The sequence below is a fragment of the Elephantulus edwardii genome, unplaced genomic scaffold (assembly GCF_000299155.1).
Source record: "Elephantulus edwardii isolate Elephantulus edwardi_28Jun2011 unplaced genomic scaffold, EleEdw1.0 scaffold00036, whole genome shotgun sequence".
Classification (NCBI taxonomy): domain Eukaryota; kingdom Metazoa; phylum Chordata; class Mammalia; order Macroscelidea; family Macroscelididae; genus Elephantulus; species Elephantulus edwardii.
Window position 1 is genome coordinate 4,709,630 of NW_006399786.1, and position 18,629 is coordinate 4,728,258.

At 45.5% G+C, this 18,629-nt stretch overlaps 1 protein-coding gene across 1 annotated transcript in view; it reads left to right on the top strand.

The window, feature by feature from the left end:
- The window catches only part of LOC102873194 (coiled-coil domain-containing protein 47-like), a 34,325-nt gene that overhangs the window by 1,732 nt on the left and 13,964 nt on the right, over positions 1-18,629 (top strand). The window lies entirely within an intron of this gene.

The window sequence follows — 18,629 nt, forward strand, 5'->3', positions numbered from 1 at the left end:
TCTGTAAAATTTTAAAATATTTTTAAATTATAATATGAATCACCAGTGCTTTTAGTGCTTTGTGTTTGAAGAATATCATGAAATTTATAGTTAGGGTGTTAGCGTTTTGTTGAAACCTAGGCAGATAAAATGGATATGAAGAATATTAAACCAAGATCCCACAAATAACTATTGATATTGCACAATAAATATGGCTTGGTATTTAAAAAAAAAATTGACAGTGCCAGGTCTTTCTCCTGAGGTGCATATGGTGGCCTTGGACCCCCAGACCTAGACCATCTGTGAACAGCTGAGGGTGTTAACTCCTTATGATCTGCCTGGTCCCATAGAAATCGACCCAAGACCAAGTTCACAGCGTCTGTGGCTTTGGAATAGTGCAAAGCCTCAGTTCGTCTTGAGTTAAATTGGAGGTTCTCAACGTTCAGAGCATATACCTCACCTGGTGAGATGATTAAGGCATGTTTTTCTTGGCCCGACTTGTAACAAATTCATTTCAGTAGGTTTGAGGTGGGACCCAAGCTCCTGTGTGAAATTGTGAGCCTGTACACACATACGTACAAAGCTTGCGATGGTGATGTCATGCTGATGTGGGTGGCCCATGCTTTGACAGACAGTGGGCACAGTGACCAGCACTAAGCACTAAGTGGTCCCCACACATTCTCCAGCTGACCTCACAGAGAACCCTCAGGACTCCTGCTCTATCCAGATTAAGCCCATGGTCTAATGGATTCTGACTATGGCAACTCCACACATTACAGAGCAGAAGCGTTCTGTTGGGATTTCTGGGCTGTGGTCTTTGTGGAGAGGAGCTCTGGCGGCATAGTCTGTAGAGTTGCACAGCTAATTGAAAGGTCAAGTGTCTGGTGGTTTGACTCTTTAGGGGAAAGATGGATAATTTCCTGCTTTGCAATTTACAGCCTCAGAAACTCAATGGAGAGTCAGCTGTAAGTTGGGAGCAGATTGACAGTTCTATGTTGGAAGCAAAGTGGTGGCAATAAGAGAGAGGGAAAAATCTTCATGGAAGCAGATTGCCAGGCCTTTCTTCCATGGCATCTGAAGTGGCTTCTATCCACAGCCCAGTGTGATGTCTCTGTAGGGCTAGGGATGACTCTGGATCTGATGGTTTTCACAGAAAGAGCTGGAACGTCTGCTCCAGGGGCTCCTAAGGCCAACCACAGAGGAAATAAAAGCGAATCCAAACTTTACTGAAGGAAGGCCAAAGAAGAGTGGATGCCTATGAGTCACAGTAGACAAGAGTCCTGAATATCCCACGGACTGCAAAAAGAACAAACAAATCTGTCTTGGAGGAGGTGTAACTATGTTAAGATGGTGAAACTGGCTTGGGTACTTTGGCGTGTTAACAGAAGGAGTCGGTGCTTGGAAAAAAAGAAATCCTGCTGGCAAAGGCAGAGGAGTCCGAGAAAGAGAGGGCCTCTCAGTAAGATAGACTGACATGGCGACTGTAACAATGGGCCTGAGCGCCGCAGGAATTGTGCGGAGGGTGCAGGGTAGGCCAAGGTTTCCATGTGCTGTTTATTGGGTCATTATGAGTTGTAGTCAATTCAACTGTACCTAACAATAACAACAATCTTAACATGCAGTGTAGGAGCCTCTCCTGGTTTGGAATACAAGAAACAAGCAAAATGAAGAGTTGGCTGCATGTCAAAGCTGCCTTAGAAATGTATTTCAGGTGAAGCCTGGGACTTCTTGGATAAATCTAGGTCTGGTCCCGAGGCCGCATATTCTACCCCTTTCCAACTGTGGCATCAAGTTCCCTGCAGCCCGAAATTCCTTGAGGTGTTCTGATTTCTCCTTCACTTCCGTTTTCTCATTATCACTCACACACAGTAAGGTTGAACAAAGACATTTATTTGTAAAACCAATTTCTGTAGACGGTGGGGCAGGAATCATTCAGAGGGCCGCATGCAGGCATGAGTGACCCGGGAGCACACGCAGCGCGCCGCAGACAGTCTACACAAAAGTCCATGTCCTTTCTGCTCGGGGCACGATGAGCTGGACAGCCTGGGCGAGGGCAGGCCTGACATCCAAGATGAAGTGACCTGTGAGCTATCGAAGGCGCTGTCCTTGTCCTTCACTGACACCTGGCCGAATGCTCCCTGGTCCTGCGCCCCCCGTGGGGTGGGCAGCCTCGAACCCGTGGCCTTCTCACATGCCCATCCTGATGCTCTGAATGATCTGAAAGATAGCTGAAAAGGGAATCCAGACAGAGAACTCAGACAGCAGACAGCACACAGCTGGGCTCCTCCCTGACCCTGGTCATGTTAGAGCACAGCTGAGTAGGTATTTCCTAACAAGGAGTTATGGGAGGTCAGTGAACGGCCCTCAGAAGTAAGGCTGGCTTGCTCACTGATGAATGACTTGGGGATTTGTACAGATAACTCCTGCTAATTCCACAGAGTGCAGGTCAGAGGAATTCCACAGTGCAGCCCTCAGGCGCTGGTGGGGTGTCGGGGATGGGGAGTTTGTATTTGCCCCCTCCCTCTTCCCTGAAAAGTCCTGCCCCTGTTTGGTAGTGGGTTAGGATTTTGAGGCAGTTTGGTGACCTGTGAAGTGCTGACTCTATCCTGATGAGAAAGATCCATCCACAGCACGGTCTCCAGCCCCAGATGTCCTGGCTGCCTGCACCATGTGTCATGAAGTCTAGACTTGGGCTTAGGGTCAGTGTAGAACTTGCTTCACAGAGTTGTTAGTGATGTTGTTATGTGCCATCAAGTCGCTTGTGACTCATAGCGACCCTATGTACAAGAGCCCCAAATGCCGTTCTATCCTGTGCCAACCTCACCGTCTCAAACACACTCATTCCCACCACTCCACTCACAGAATAGATCCATCTCATCGAGGGTCTTCCTCTCCTGTGCTGTCCCTCCACTATCCCAAACATGACGTCCCTCTCCAAGGACTGTTCCCTCCTTGCAACATGCCCAAAGTATGTCAGATGAAGCCTCAGAATCCTTGACTCCAAGGAACATTCTGGCTTCACCCTCTCTAGGACAAACGTGTTTGTTCTCCTAGCAGTCCATGGTATATTCAACACTCTTCTCCAGCACCACAGCTCAAAGGCATCAATTCTCTATCATCCCTAGTCATGGTCCAACTCTCCAATGCATAGCACATAACTGCAAAGACTATAGCTTGGATCAGGCGCACCTTGGTCTCCAGCCTCATGTCGTTGCTCTTCAGTACTCTTGAGAGGTCCCTCACAGCTGACTTTCCCAATGCAATTCATCTCCTGATTTCCTGGCTGCTATTACCAAGAGTGTTGATTGCTGAGCCAAGCAAACTAAAACTATTAACTATCTCAATCTCTTCACCATCCACACTGATGCTGCTGATTGTTAATGATGGTTTTGGGAAATAGAGTGTTAGGCTTTTCTTCTGAGGCACCTCTGGGTGGACTTTCCTCCAGCCTTTGCATAGCAGTGAGCTTAACTATTAATTCCCCAGGATTTCAGTGACCACCTACAGCTCTCTGAAATGCCACTTGTCTCCCAATAAGAGAGCCCCTGATTTTATTTTTTTTCCTAAACAGAGGTGCATGAACCCCACCGTGGGCAGGTCTGCCACACCTGGCCTTACATAGCAGCAATAGGCTATGGTTTCTTGGAAGTTCCAATCTCACTTGTCAGCAGGAGGAGGACATTTCACGTCAGGGGAAGGGGACAATTACCTCCTTCCTGATACACTATGGTGGTGAGTAGCCCCCAGATCTGCTGCCCTTCTCCTCCATGTCCACTCCTCCCGCCCTGCTTGCTTGGGGATGAGCTGGTTGGACCCATCAGGTTTCAAATGTGTTCCAGGAGGGGAAGCATTCGACCTCTAGTTCCATCCTCCCAGCTGGACAAAGATGATGATGATTCCGATAACAGCTTCAATGATTCTGATAACAACTTCAATGAGTCTTTTTATCTTTGTATTGGCTCATGTGAAGAAGCAAAAATAAACATGGAGCTCTCAGAGGTTTCCTCTAAAGCCCTCCTGGAATACATCCAGGGACGCAGCTTCCTGCTCGGCCACCATGAGACGGGGTGCCGCAGGCCCCTCAGGAAACGAATCCTTCTGAAGCTCCAGTCTACTGAATGCCAGATGCCGTTTCAGGGACACAAAGAAAGAGAACCGGGGGATCTTTCTTGGATGGCTAGATTTTAAAAATAGATAAAACACTAATGTGTTTTTCTTTTCCTTTCTCTGGGGGGAAAAAAATCGCTGCTTATATCATCACTACCTTTCTAAATGGGAAATGTACAAGATTTAGTGTCAGTGTTTCTGGACTTCTCAGCATTACTTTAGTGAAAACCAGTATTAAGACTGATAAACTGCTGCTGTGGGATGCATGGTGCTGTCTGAGCCAACTTCACAATAGCACTGTGCGCCCTCCCTCTCTACCACCTGGTGTCAGCTTGCCATTCCCTGGTGGCTGTGATGCTGGATACTGTGCCCACAGTGTTTCACATACTGGCTACTCGCAGGGTCACCTGTGGTGGATGGGTTTCAGCAGAGTTTCCAGATGACGACAGACGAGGAAGAAAGATGTGGTGACATATGGTGGATCATAAATGAATGTTTTCTGATAGAATGCAGTGTTTAATTGTGCTGTACTTATAGTCCACACTAAGAGTAAAGGTGTATTTTTGGTTCTCAAGTTCTGATTCCTCTTATTTTTAAATTTCTCCCTTAGTCTGGTCCCTGGGGGTCTCTGGTGGCTCACTCTGTAGGGCATTGCGCTACTGACCCAAAGAGTGGTGACTCTCTGATGATCAGAATCCACCAGAAAGATGGGCAACCAACGCCTGTGCAATGTACAGCCTCCAAACCCGCAAATCCAGCTGGAGGGTCAGCTGAGTCCATGCCAACTCCATGGTTTCAAACTCCCTGGTTTGAACCAAAGACTGTGCGAATTCTGTGTAAAATGAAACTGATTTCCTGGGAGAGGAGGAGCTGAGCGGCTCTTCCTCAGATTCAGGAGCTTGTTCAGAGTCCTGTGATCTCTGACTCTCTGGCAGCTCTTGTTGGTTCCTTCTGGCTTCCTGGTGGGTTTTGACAGGGAAGCTATTAAATGGACAAGAGAATGGAAAACCAAAATTTACAGGCTCACAGAAACATCAGGATTCTCCTCCCTGGCCAAGGCTGACATGGGATGAAAAGGAAATAAATAGTCTCTTCTCTGGCCCAGCAGAAATGGAAGGCAGTTGTCTATTCAACAATACTAGACAAAATATTCACCTCCCCCATGCCCTCGGCTTTTTTTTAGAGGGAAACCTCTCTAATTTTGATAAACAAATGCACTTCGGAGAGGAATGTGAAAGTGGATGAAGCAAAATAGCAAAGTTCAACTGGGCAGCAAACACCAAACGCTGGCGATGTGGAGGAACTGTAACTCTTATTCACTGCTGTGAGAATGGAGAACGGTACAGCCAAAATGAAAGGCAGTCTGGTTCTTTCTCAAAAAATTGGAAATAGAAATACTATTCGACTGAGCAATTCTACTACTGGGAATATACCCTAAAGAAACCAGAGCCACAACTCAAACAGATGTATGCATATCCATGTTTATTGCTGCATTATCCACAATAGCAAAGACATGGAAGCAACCCACGTGCCCATCAACACATGAATGGATAAAAAAACTTTCGTTGGTACATTCATACAATGGGATATTACACAGCACTGAAAAACAATGAATTCATAAAATATTACACAACATGGGGAATCTGGAGGACATTATGTTCAGTGAAATATCTCAGTCACAAAAGGATAAATATTGTACAACACCACTGTTAGAAAACAGGACAGATATGATGGGAGTTGGAGAGAAAATGGGGGGAAAGTGGGTAGGTAATGAACACTGCAATAGAACAGATAAGGGGAAGGACTGTCCAAAGGAATACATGCATTATATGTATGACAACAATTTGGCGTGTGGGGTGCACTGCGGGGTGGCTGGCGGGAAGAAAATGTGCAACAATAAAGAAAAAAAGGAAAGCAATTGAGTGGGGCTGGGTTGAGGTCCCTGGTCTTGACTTAATAGGTGTGTGACGACTCACATCATTTAAACTGCTAAATTTATACAAGTAGTTCAGCCTGCTGCTTCTTCTGCACGCTGAGGATCACGGCAGGGTTGTTAGGGGATTGTCACATGTCCGAAGGTTCCTGACACACTGAAGATTCAGTGTGTGGTAGGTGTTGTCATCACTGTCACTGTGACAGCTACACCCACTGCGGCTTCCCCACGAGTGAGTGTCCCCACCTACTCTCTAAAGATACCGACCCTGGGAAACTACCAAACAGCCTCTCATCTTAGTTCTTTATTTGTAAAACCATAGATAGTACGAGCCTCAAAGGATGAAAACGAATACATAGAACGGCATAGGTAAAAGGCATAAGTGTAAAAACATAAGTAATCACCCACTCACTGCTGTCCAGGATCAAGAATGACTCAGAGCTGATTCTCCAGGGGGCTTTCAGAGACTGGAAACTGCTTGGGAGGAGACTGCCCTTCTTTCTTCCAAGGAGACGCTGGTGGACTTGAACCAGAGGCATAGCCTTTATGTCGGCAGCTCAACTCCTCTCTAGACTACACTGCCAGCGTCCCTGACATAAGTAATTGATGCACCAAATTGTTATGTCTCCCTTAATCTTGTGCTTTGACAAGAAAATTTGGTCTGTGTTATGTAGGTCAATGGAAAGAGGACACAGTCTGTGCGCCTTAGTCCATCATGCCCTAAGAAGTTAATTCAAGATTTAAAAAGTCTGGCCAATGATGACATCACTCAATTAGGTTTTTTGTTTGTTTGTGTGGGTTTTTGGACTCAGTTAGTTTTAAGTCACTTCTGCGAATCTCTCTGAGAGAACCTGCATAAAATACCAGGTTCCCCAGAGGTACAATACTCTCCTAAAAACAACTTGCCGTTTCCTTTGAGGGGGCTTTAAAGGATGAGTGCAAGATTATGACTGATCCTAAATGAATCTTTAAATTAACATGTAAAAATCTTCTGGTCCTTAACTGGCAATCCTTTCAACTGTATGCCTTTTGAACAAATCAGTTTGAATCAAGTCTATTTTAAGCTCACCATTTGCCTTCATGTCTAGGACAACGGCGAGATGGCTGCTCCTATTACTCCTGCTTCAGTTGTACCAAGTTCTTTAAAAAGCCTTCAAACCTTTTATACTGTTATGTTTATGGACATTCTGCGTGCCTGCTGGTGCTGCCCAAAGGCTGACTTTCCAAGGCAATGACCAGGAAAGGAGCCAAGAGGCAGTTCAAAGAGGGAAAGGAAGTGGGGAGTCTAGACCCTGACAAGTTAATAACTTAACAGTGGGTGAACAAAGCTGAGAAAACAGCTGAGCAGGCTGCAGGAAAGGGGCTGTGGCAGGCGAGATGGCAGGAGGAGAGAGGCCAAGGAGGGGAGGCCCGCAGGCATTCCAGGTCAGAGAGGCTGGCCCTCAGCAGTCACAGGGGCTCGCCCAAGTCTAGGCTGGAGGAGGCATGGCCAGAGCCTGTGGACATCTAGCCACCTGTGTTGAGGACTCTGGCCCAGGAAACCTGTTCTGAACACACCTCCCTTCTTCACCTTCTCCTATCAACAAGCTTCTCAGGCTGCTATATGCTGGAATCGCTTCCATGGAACAAATTAATCCAAACAATATGTTCTGACTTCATACCTCCCACAACGAATGCTCTCCTTCTCTTCACAGCCTACCACTTCCAAAGCAGTGTGCAGGCCTCTCCATTGTCTTACCTTCTATTCCCCCCTCAAGTCATTTCATTTCAGCTTCTCTCTTTACTGACATCTGTCCAGATAAGGCCACTCATGGAACCACTGGTTTTTCTTTAGTAGGATTCACATCTTCCATGAAGGAGACCTAGGCTCAATACCCAGCCACTGTACCTCACAGGCAGCCACCATCTGTCAGTGGAAAGCCTGTGTGTTGCCATGACACTGAGAGTCTTCAGCAGAGCTTCCAGACTAAGATGAAGAAGAAAGAACTGACAAGCCATTCTTGACAATCAGGCAATGAGAACTGTGGCTCAATGGGATGGCACGGCACAGGGTTGAACCAGCTGCACACAACCACAGTCACTGTTAGATGACACTCCCATCTCTCAATCGAACAGGCATTCTCCAGCCTCTTCTGGGCTTACTCTTTACTCACCACTGTTGTGCACTCACTCCTTGAAACTCTCTTCACTTGGCCTCTGTGATTCCATGTTCTCCTCTCTGGTTATTTTAAGTGTCTTTCTGAGAGCCTCCCCCTCCACTCCAAGCTTAAACATTAATGTTTGTTTCTCACTTGTATTTTTCTCTCCCTAGATAATCCCATCAGGGCGCTCTGGTGGCCTAGTGATAAGAAACTGCACTATAATCCTAAAAGCAAGTGGTTCGAATTCACCAGCAGCTCTGCAGGAAAAGAAGGGGCACTCTCCTCCCATGTGATTTGCTGCCTCTGACAACTCCCTGGAGAGTCAGCTTGGAGTTGGTTCTCACTGATGGTAAACAACAGTTTCATCAAGTCTCGTGTTCCTGTGGTCTCTTAGCTATTAATTCTACATAAAGGGGTATCTCCGCTCTGGCTTCCTTTAAAGTTCCAGACCCATATTCTACTATCTGATTGATTGCTCAAACTCAACAAAACCTTCTGATCTCTTCCTCACTGCCATACTTGGCATCACTGCCCTCCATCTTGCTGGGCCAGCACAAAACCCCGAAGTCATCCTTGACAATATCTGTGGATACCACCTAAGGACTGGACCCTTCTCTCCACTCCCCTGAAGCCACCCTAATCCAAGCTAACATCATCTTTCCCTAGACTCCAGCTGACCTACTCTTGTTCCTTTCCAGTCTCTTTTCATACAGTACTAGAACTAATCTGTAAGTAGCAACAGGTAAGACTGTACCATCTCTAGGTTGAAAGCACATCAACAGCTTCCAAGTGTTCTGTCCTTGATAACGATTCATAGCCTGCCTATCCCAACCCCTGGCCAAGCTCTCATGTTATTTCCATCCCTTTTCTCCTCCAGCAGATACTCAATCTTTCAAAAGCTGTCACTACAGGGTTTTGACACTGTCTGGAGTACTTTTCCCCTCTCATCCACAACACTGCTAAGTCATTCTTCAGTTCCCACTTTGCAAGTCCTTCCTTCGGAAAAGCCTTCTTTGACAACCTAGAGCACTTAGGTTCTTAAGTGTGCATCACAAGCCTCTCAAGATACAGTAAAACAGTCTCAGTTTCTAGTTCAGTCGGTCTAGGATGGTGGCTGCTGTTAGATGCAGTCAAGTTAACTACGATTCTCTGCAACCCTATGAACAGATCTGACCCTTGCCCCATCCTGTGCCATCCTCACCATCTCAGATACGCATGAACCCACTGTTACAGCCACTGTGTCGGTCTGTCTTGTTTAGAGTTGTCCTTTTTATCTCCGACCCTTCCCCCTTCTCAGCATGACGCCTTTCCCCAAGTATGGCAGAAGAACTGATGTCTCTGAAATGTGGTGTTGGAGAAGAGTACTGCATATCCCACAGACTGTCAAAGGAGCAAACAGGTATGTCTTGGAGGAAATGCAATCAGGGTGCTCCTTACAGGTAAGGATGGTGAAAATGCATCTCACATACTTGGGTGTACTGTCAAAGAAAGACCAGTCTTTTGAAAGGTATAGGGTAGGATGTGAAAATTCCTATTTGAACAATTCTGAACAATTCTGCAGGTACTGCTGGTCCAGGAAGCACTTGCTCAGAGGCACTGCGCACCCCATGCTTACACAGTCTTCGAGCCTCTCCTTCAGACAGTTTTCATGGCTGACATTTCTGCATGGTGCAATAAGCTGGTTACAAGGGAGAAAAACCCAGTCGCTTTTTTGAGTTCTCTCCCACTAGACTATAAGCTCCAGAAGTTTGATCTCATTTCATGTTGTGCACAAAATTCATCCTCAATAAATATTTACTGAATGAATGAAAGGGAATTATTTTGCAAAAAAATGTGGAGGAAAATACATTTTTAAAAACCTCAAATGATTATTTTGCAAACCAAGAGAGCTGAAACAAAATTGCTACTTTGGGATTGAAATGCCCCAATGACAAAGTCATGACAGACCTTAAAACCAGCATTATGAACCAAATTACAGCCCCAAAAATTATGTGCTGGAAATCCTTATCCTTGCACAGAAGGAACAAGAATGCCTGGTGGGAAAAGGGTTAAATGCCTTGATGCTAACTAAAAAAGTCAGGGGTTTGAACCTGCCAGTGACTCTGCGGAGAAAGACCTGGCAATCTGTTGCCATAAATGTCAACCTAGGAAAGGCTGGTGGTTCAAATCCAGCAGCCTCTCTGAAGGAGAAAGATTTACAGTCTGAGGATTCTGATGGAAGGTCACTGTAAGTCAGAAGTGACTTGAGGGAAGTGAGGGATGATCTCTAAGAGTCAGAACAGACTTTCAGTAAACAACAAAAACATGAAAATAATACAGACAGTAATAAACCTAGGGAGGTGTCCCTTTTGGGCATTAGCATTTCTCTGCTATGTTAATGAGGCCATGTGAGCACAGGGTCTGTCTAAATCAACCACCTTTTGAGGTATGAAAGAAGCACAAACAGAAAGATGCAGCTAAGTGAACATAAGCAAAGAAGGCCAGTGAAGCTAAGTCCAGGATTTCTCCTCTGAACAGAAAGTGATAGCCTGCTGTTAAAGCCAGCACCATGAACTCAGACTTCTAGACTCCTACACTGGAAGAAAGTACATTTCTGTTTCGCGGAGCCACCCACTTGGGGTATTTCTGTGAGAGCAGTACTAAGATAACTTAGTACTGGAATCCTGTGATCCCAACTCACCTTTAGCCTGTAGGTTGGTCTATCCTGGTCATAGAGGGGACTCAGGACCAGGATGACATGAGTGGCTCCTGGAGAAGAGTGTCAGGAAGCTGGAGCCTGCCAGACACCAGCAAGTGTCACAAGGTGACAGTGGATAAGGGGGTGAGGGCAGTTGCCAAAAGGAGTTATTAACACAGGCCAGAAGTGCCAGCACTGTGGAAATCAAATAATTTTAGTTATCATTCGTTTAAAACATACAGGGAGGAAATGTAAAAAAAAAAAAAAGCCAATATTAATAGTTATGGGTTCTGCGATAGACAAGCAGGAAAGTCAGGGGAAAGGACAGGACAAAGGTGTGCCATTAGCTTGACCAGAGAATCAACAGAAAGAAATTCAAAGGCAAGAGGCCATTTTCTGGAAGTGTGTCCTGGTGCTTCTCCAAGGGCGGCACAGGTGTGAAACAGAGGTGCCAGGGATGGGTGAGGACAGGACAGCAGCATACAGAAAATGCACACCATTTGCAAAGAGTGTGGTGACCTCTATCCACACTGAAATGGCACAATGAGAAAGAGGACAGGAATGTGGCCTTGGTGCTCCCCGGGGTGCAGGGCAGGAGGAGACACAGAACAAGGTCGGCTGCGGTCACCCTGAGGGAGCCACAGTGATGGACGAGGTATCTCCTCCAGACGGCCCCCCTCAGGTAGAGAAAGGGGTTCCAGAGCAGATGGACATCTGCATCTGTGGCAAAAGAGAAGAGTTCTTCCAGGTCTGTCCAGCAGCAAACATCTCTCTGCTCGTCACAGGTTCAGGGAGGCTCTGGTGTCTCCAGGCAAGGCCAGTGTGAACCTGCAAATATGGCAAATTCAAGTCTGTCCTGGGAAGGCACCCAGAGATGAGCAAGGTGAATGAGAACAAGGAGCTAGGCCTGGGTCAGGGCTTTATCCATCAGGTGGCAGACCTGGGACGGCTGTGTGTGTGTAACCTCCGGAAAATGCATCTGTCCTAACCGGGAAAAGACAGGGAGCTCTAAATATTTAAAGGTGGTGGAAAACTTCTCTGGAGTAATTTTAGGGAAATGATAAAAGGGGTAGACTGTAGAGTGACAGAAGATGGGTTTCTGTCATCTCAGAGACTCAGTCCAAGCTGTGGTTATGAGTTGTTAACCAATGTCAGCCAGGAGCCTCTGTTTAGCGATCTAGACAAATGAGTCTAAGAGATTCTCTGTCAACATTGTGCAATTTAGAAGATAAGTACTCAAGCACTAGTATCCAAAACAGTGCACGACTCTGGCTCACGCTCATGACTAGTGTAGAATGAGTTGTTTCTAGAAGCAGAGATGAAGGCTCAGTTGCCCCTGTTAAGTGGCAATACCACTGACCTTGTGGACACAAAACTACCATCTACCTGTCCAGGTAGCAGCTGCTTTTAGGGCTCATGAAGGTTCCTCGATGTCTCAAGAGCTATGCTCACAAGTCTAGTTACCATTACAAAGCAAAGTCACCACACAGGCCAAAATACTAGCTTTTTCTCCTTGTAAACATTCACAATGAAGCAGAGAGACCAGCGGGCAGTATGACTAAGGACAACAAACAAAATTATGACAATGACACACATTTCTGAAACCATTACTGTGATCCAGCTCCACACTTCACATGCTTTGTCCTATTTAATCTTCACAGGCAGGAATGGTCGAGTCCTCGGCTACTCCCTCAAATGGAAGCAAAAGTATGCATGGTTATGCATGGTTAACCATAATGGAAAGGCCGAGAGGTCAAGACCACACAGAGGTACCTCAGAAGCAGCCTGGGGATCTCTTTCAGAAACACCTGCCATGAAAAACTCTTTGGAGCATAATTCTGTCTGATACACACGAGGTTGCCGTGAGCTGGCATCACCTTGGGTCAGGGCTGAATCAATGATAACTGGTAGAGGTGACGGGCATTCCCTTTCAAGAATAGGAGAACTGACATGAACATAGCTTTGGCATACATTACGTGGATATGGTGACAAGGGTTAGCAGGAGGCAGCACCAGGCTTCAAGCCCAGCGAGCCTAGTTTTAGAGCTGGTGCCCTTGACTTCCATGTTTACTGCATCCATCTCTCACTGCTGTGTGTCAAAACCTGATGCTTCAGCAGGTGTTCATAGGCTGTGAATTGCTTAGGTAGAGACTACTTATTTTTTCCTCTCCTTGAGCAGCTAGTGGATTTGAGTCAACAGGCTTCCTTTAAAAAATTTTTTCACTAGTTTATTTACAAAATTCTACTACAAATTCTAACAAATCCTTTCCATTTCCCTCAAACCCCACCTCCATCAAATTGTACAACCCAGTCAACAGGCTTTGAGTTGGCAACACAACTCCTTACCCACTAGGCCACCAGAGCTACTTCTATAACCTATGTTGTTATATACTGTTGACTCAGAACTGACCCATGGCTGACCCTCCAGTGGGTTTTCAGAGATAGTAAACTGCATGGGAGGAGAATGCCCATTTCCTCCCTCCCATAGAATAGCTGGTGTATTTAAACTGTGTACCTTTGGTATTGCAGGGCAGTTTCTTACCACTAGGCCACCAGAGCTCCCTGCTAATTTAGAGGCTTACAGTCAACAAATTCACAGACATAGATTCCTCCCCCCATCTTTCCTCAAATCTTGTATCCTTGCGAGAGGTCAGAGGAGAACTTAGGAAGAACTTAGCTTTTTAGCTATTACAGGATTCTCCATTGTGGCTCAACCTCCTTTGAGATCAGAGTTCACTCACAATAGTGGTGAAGCCCCCAGTAGTCAGAAAAGAATGAAGACAGAAAGGAGTCTGAGAGGTAGGGCTCCTATAAGTCCTTCAGCACACATATGACTCAGTGTTTTCTCTCCTTACACCACCCTTACTGAAACCAGCCAGTCCAGGGGAGAGTGGGGTGTTGATCCCTCCAGAATGCAATCGTCTAGCACATATATCAAAGGCGACAGCTGACTGAAGGTGAGCCTGGGAGTATAGGGGGTTTAGGACCAGCTGAGAACATCCGGAGAATAACTTCGTCACATGAGTTCTGAAGAACTGCCTTGGCAAAGGGACCTGCCTATAACTTCCACCTTCTCCTTCTCTTCCCCCTCCTTCCGAGCTGAACTGGAGGTTGCCGGAGAAAGGGTACACTTCGTTACTATCCCACAGACACACAGAAGGCATCTCCTAGCTCAGAAACAGTGGAGCTACACAACTCACAGCACCACTCACATTAGTCAGGCTCTTTGCCGAAAGGCACAAATTCTCCAACAAGAGAGGCCAGTTCTGGGGCTCAAACAATTTGCTATTTGATGAGCAAAGGGAGTCCAGATGTGTGTTCTCTTCTGGGGATGAAAAACAGAACATCCAGCAATAGAGGGAGGTGCCTCTACATACACGCACAGACACCCCCAACCAGAACAGCTACTTTTTCATTTATTTCCCTATGAGATTTAAACAAAGAATTCTGAAGCTGAGAAATAGAAGGCTGAAAACTACTAGTTTAGGGGGTTTGTTTTTAAAATTTTAATTATGAAAGTAATATTTAATCATTCAAATTTGGAAAACGTATAAAATTCTTTTAAAAAGATGCAATTCCTTGGTTAATGCTATTACCCCAGAGGTTCCCCTTTGATGTATGTAAGTTTATCAGTTTCTAGAATACCCAGGCTTTAGTAACCATTAAAATCTTTATAATTGCTAATTAGGAAATAAATATCAAGGCTGGGGGGAGAGAGAGAGAGAGAGAAAGTTGACATTAGGAATGCATGAGGAAGAAATAGTCTGAGGAAGGGAACTGCAGCACCGTTGGTATTAAGAATTTCCTCCTGAGAATCTGAGGATGATATAAATGAAAAGGATCCCACTGATCCAGCTTAAACCTTAATTGAGGGGTGAGAACAGGGAAGGATACAGTCACTGCGAGAAGCAAGACTGCGATCTCAGATCGGAGGGTCCCAGCAGGGCTTCACTCACTCACTCACTCACTCACTCACTCACTCACTCACTGCCACCCAGTCAGAAGTGACTCCCAGCTGACTCTCCAGCAGGTTTTCAGAGGCTGTAAACCCAACAGGAGGAGAATGCCCATCTTTCTGCTATGAAGCAGCTGGTGGATATGAACCATCAGCCTTTGCCTTGCAGCACAACTCCTCACCCTCTAGGCCAGAAGAACTTCCACAGCACAACTTGGAGGAGGTGAGTGCTAAAAACAACATGTATATGCTGACTCTGAACATGGAATTTATTTGAACAGCTAGATGATCTAAAATTACCAATCCTGAGGCATTCTGGTCAAAAAAGCAAAGCTGAAATTGCAGAAGACTATGGTATGCCCCCGTGTCACTGACACTTTAAGAGTTTAGGGCTGGGAGAGTAATGATAAGGAAGGGACTGTGCAGTCTACATTTTGTCCGTGTCAGACATTATTTATCAACTGCAGTTCACTTTCCCCCTGAGCCTTGGGTGGTCTGAGAATTATTCTCATTATCTAGAGGCAAAAAAGTCAAAACAAAAATAAAAACAAAGAAACCAGAACTGTGCTCTGGGTGCACACATAAGAGAGGAGCTGTGTTAATGGCCTGGGGAAGTGCAAAAACTGCCGAGTGTCTTGAGAAGATAGCAGTTGGTCTATCTGTGCGACAGCATCTCTGTGGTGAACCGTCTCAGACAGACATTCTGGGTCATGCTTGTCTCTGAACCTCAAGATAAAAACAAGCACGTGTCAGAAGCTAGCAAGCAATTCTGTAAAGAGGCAAGTTTGGGAACCCAGGGCTGTGTGAGAGCCAGGATGAAGTGTTTATCTGGAAAGAGGCCCCAGTACCTGCAGACGTGGAAGATAGGCTTTATAAAAACAGGGAGGGAACTCCAGGGGGGCCTAAACTCCTCAACCTTCAGTGTATGTCTGGGTCCTAGATGATTACTAAATGCAGTTAAAAAGGTGAAAGGAAAACAAAACTGAATTTCAATATTTGTGCAAGAAAAATTACTGACCTATCGGGAATGTTAATCTGAGGGGTCCAATAATAGGTATTCATATTTCTGACAATAAACTACTGTGGTCCAACTGTTTGACTGTTCAGCATGGCTTTCCTAGTGACTGGCTTTGACTTTGACCACATGGCTAGGCTGCTATTGTTGTTGTGTGCTATGGAGTCAGAACCAACTCATCCATAGCTAACTCTCCAGTGGGTTTTCAAAGGCAGTAAATAACACAGGGGAAAACTTTCTCCCACAGAACAGCTGGTGGATTCAAACTGTGGGCCTTTGAGTTGGCAGTGCTGCTCCTTACTCCTTAGCCACCAGAGCTTCCTCCCTACATGGCTGGGTAGGACAATGGTAAAAATGCAACAAAGTAGGTGCGGACATGCAAATAATGTGTATAGACTACTAATAAGGAGATAGTTCATTGTTTTGCCATCTTGTCAGGCTTACATTGGGCAGGTTCAGAGGCATTAAAATAGGACTCTTGCTCCCCAAAGAAAGAAGAAGCAGAAAGTGCAGCATGTTCTTTCCGGTCAAAGATTTCTGCACTAGGCAGATACTCAGACCAGACCAGACAAGCTGTCACAACAGCAGCAACAGAGGTGCAGGGAGGTCAAGTACTAACGTGAGGCAGCGCTGAACTAGAGCTGCCACCCATGAAGGCAGAGCAGAGGACCTTCCCCTAAACTTACTGACGGAGGGTGGGGGTGTAGTCATTTATTAGTGGAAGATCTTTTAAAAGAGCTGTGTAATAACACTGTCCCTGAGCTGTGAGGTTTAAAGTCAGTGAGTCCCCAAGCATGTCTGAAAAACTGTCCTGACTAAAGAATTGCATGCTGTTTCCAATCTGAATTGTAACTGATTGCTCCCTAACAAACCTCAAAATCCTGAATATCGCCTGTGGGTTCTGTGTGGCCATTGCAAATTACTAGTGGACTCAGCAAAAGAGCAGCATGAACTCTGAGAAGGATGGCTAGTGTTAGATTTGACAATAGCAGTGCATAAGCATGGGGGCATATCTGACCTTACTGGAATTGGTTTTGTGATACTGATATAATAAAAAATGGAGACTCTTCCCCTTTGTAAAGTTAGTAGAGGTCAGGTATAGCCACTCTCACACTAGCCATACTGTTTTCTCACCCATACAATATGAGCAACAATAACACTAATTATCAAGTGAAATACAATTAAATGAAATGAGACATGGTCCTGAGATATCCTATCTGGATAACACCATGCCTCAAGAGAACATATAGTTAGAAGGCTTTTTTAAATTGTTTTAAATCTCACAAAGCAAACTTCTACAACAATATAGCTATCTAATCAGGGTAGGTGCAATGGTGCTTGTGATAAAAGTCTTATCTTCCATAGAAGGACCCAGGTTCGACTCCTAGTCAATGCACGTAATAAACAAACACCACCCTGCTATCAGTGGAAGCTTATGTGCTGTCATGATGCAGAACTGGATTTTGGGGAGCTTCTAGACTGAGAGAGACTAGGTAAATGGCCTGGCAATCCACTTCTGAATATCAGAAAATAATCTGAAAATCTGAAAAGAAACCCCCAATGATTTCAGCAGTCAGATCTGCACCTGAACATGGGGATGACATGGGAACGGGCAGGTTTTGCTGCACTGTGCACAGGTCACTATATGAGTAGTGGTCAACTCAACAATGAAAGTCATATTCCCGTTTCTTTCTGAAATAAAATTATCACTATTCTCTCATAGAGAATACCTCTAATTGGTCTACCTCTTAGCCTTTTTTATTCTTCCTGATTGGAAATATTTCATAGATTTTGTTGCTTTATCATGTGAGGATACAGTCTTCTGCAAGAAAGTGTTAACCCTTCAAGGGCTGGCACTCGTCCTTGGAGTGAAGAGGCAACACCTGCTGCTTTCCAATCCCTGAAGATGAGTGTCTGAGGGTGAGCTTGCCAAGGAAAGGCGCTGCCTGGGAGGACAAAGGGTGATGGGATGTCTGAGCACCTCTTGGCGCAAAGTACAACAGAGCCTTAGTTTTCCATGAAGACAAAGAGGATAGTGGTGAGGAAGACTGTAGCCACAAGTTTCAAGTTTACAACTGACCAGGCATTCATAGCACCAGCCATTTAACCACGACAATCTTTGGAGCAGCTCTTGTGACAGACTCAAAGGCAAATTGGTTACTGTTGTTACCATTTTATAAACAAAGTGATCAATGCAGAGAGATTGAATGACTCACCCTGGGTTATTTAGCTAATTTACGGTGAATCCAGGCTGTGAACTCGGATTTAGTTGATGCCCAAACTACCTTCCTATCGTCCCTTGTTACATCACTCCTAATGTGTCAGTTTTCAAAGAAGTCCCTTGCCCAAGAGACCTTTTGCAATCATGGAAAGTGAAAATTTGCTTACTTTGGAGAGGGCTGTATTGAAATAACCTCCTGATCTCCCTGCGTGACAGGTAATATATGAGATGTTACAAGCCACATCAAAGCAGGAAGCAGAGCAGAGCTGGTCTTCATATCTTGGGGCTTCAGGGCAGCCCCAGGAGGTCTCGTGTTCTTATGGGACTTCTCAGTGTGTGTGTGGGGGGCAGTGGCATTTCCTGGTGCAAATTTGTCTCAGGGGTTTCAGGCATCTGTGCACCACTTTTCCTGCTCTTCTGGCTCCTCCTCTTTCCTTTACAGGGTCCTACTCTTATCAGTATCATAACCACAAAAGAAGGGTGCTGAGCAGAAAGATGTCCGCTTGAATGAAGCAGCTTTCTTGGGTCTGCTGTTAACTCATCACTTGTACAGAGTCACTTTGAGCTGGCATCAAGTCAAGTTTCTTGGTAACACAATTGG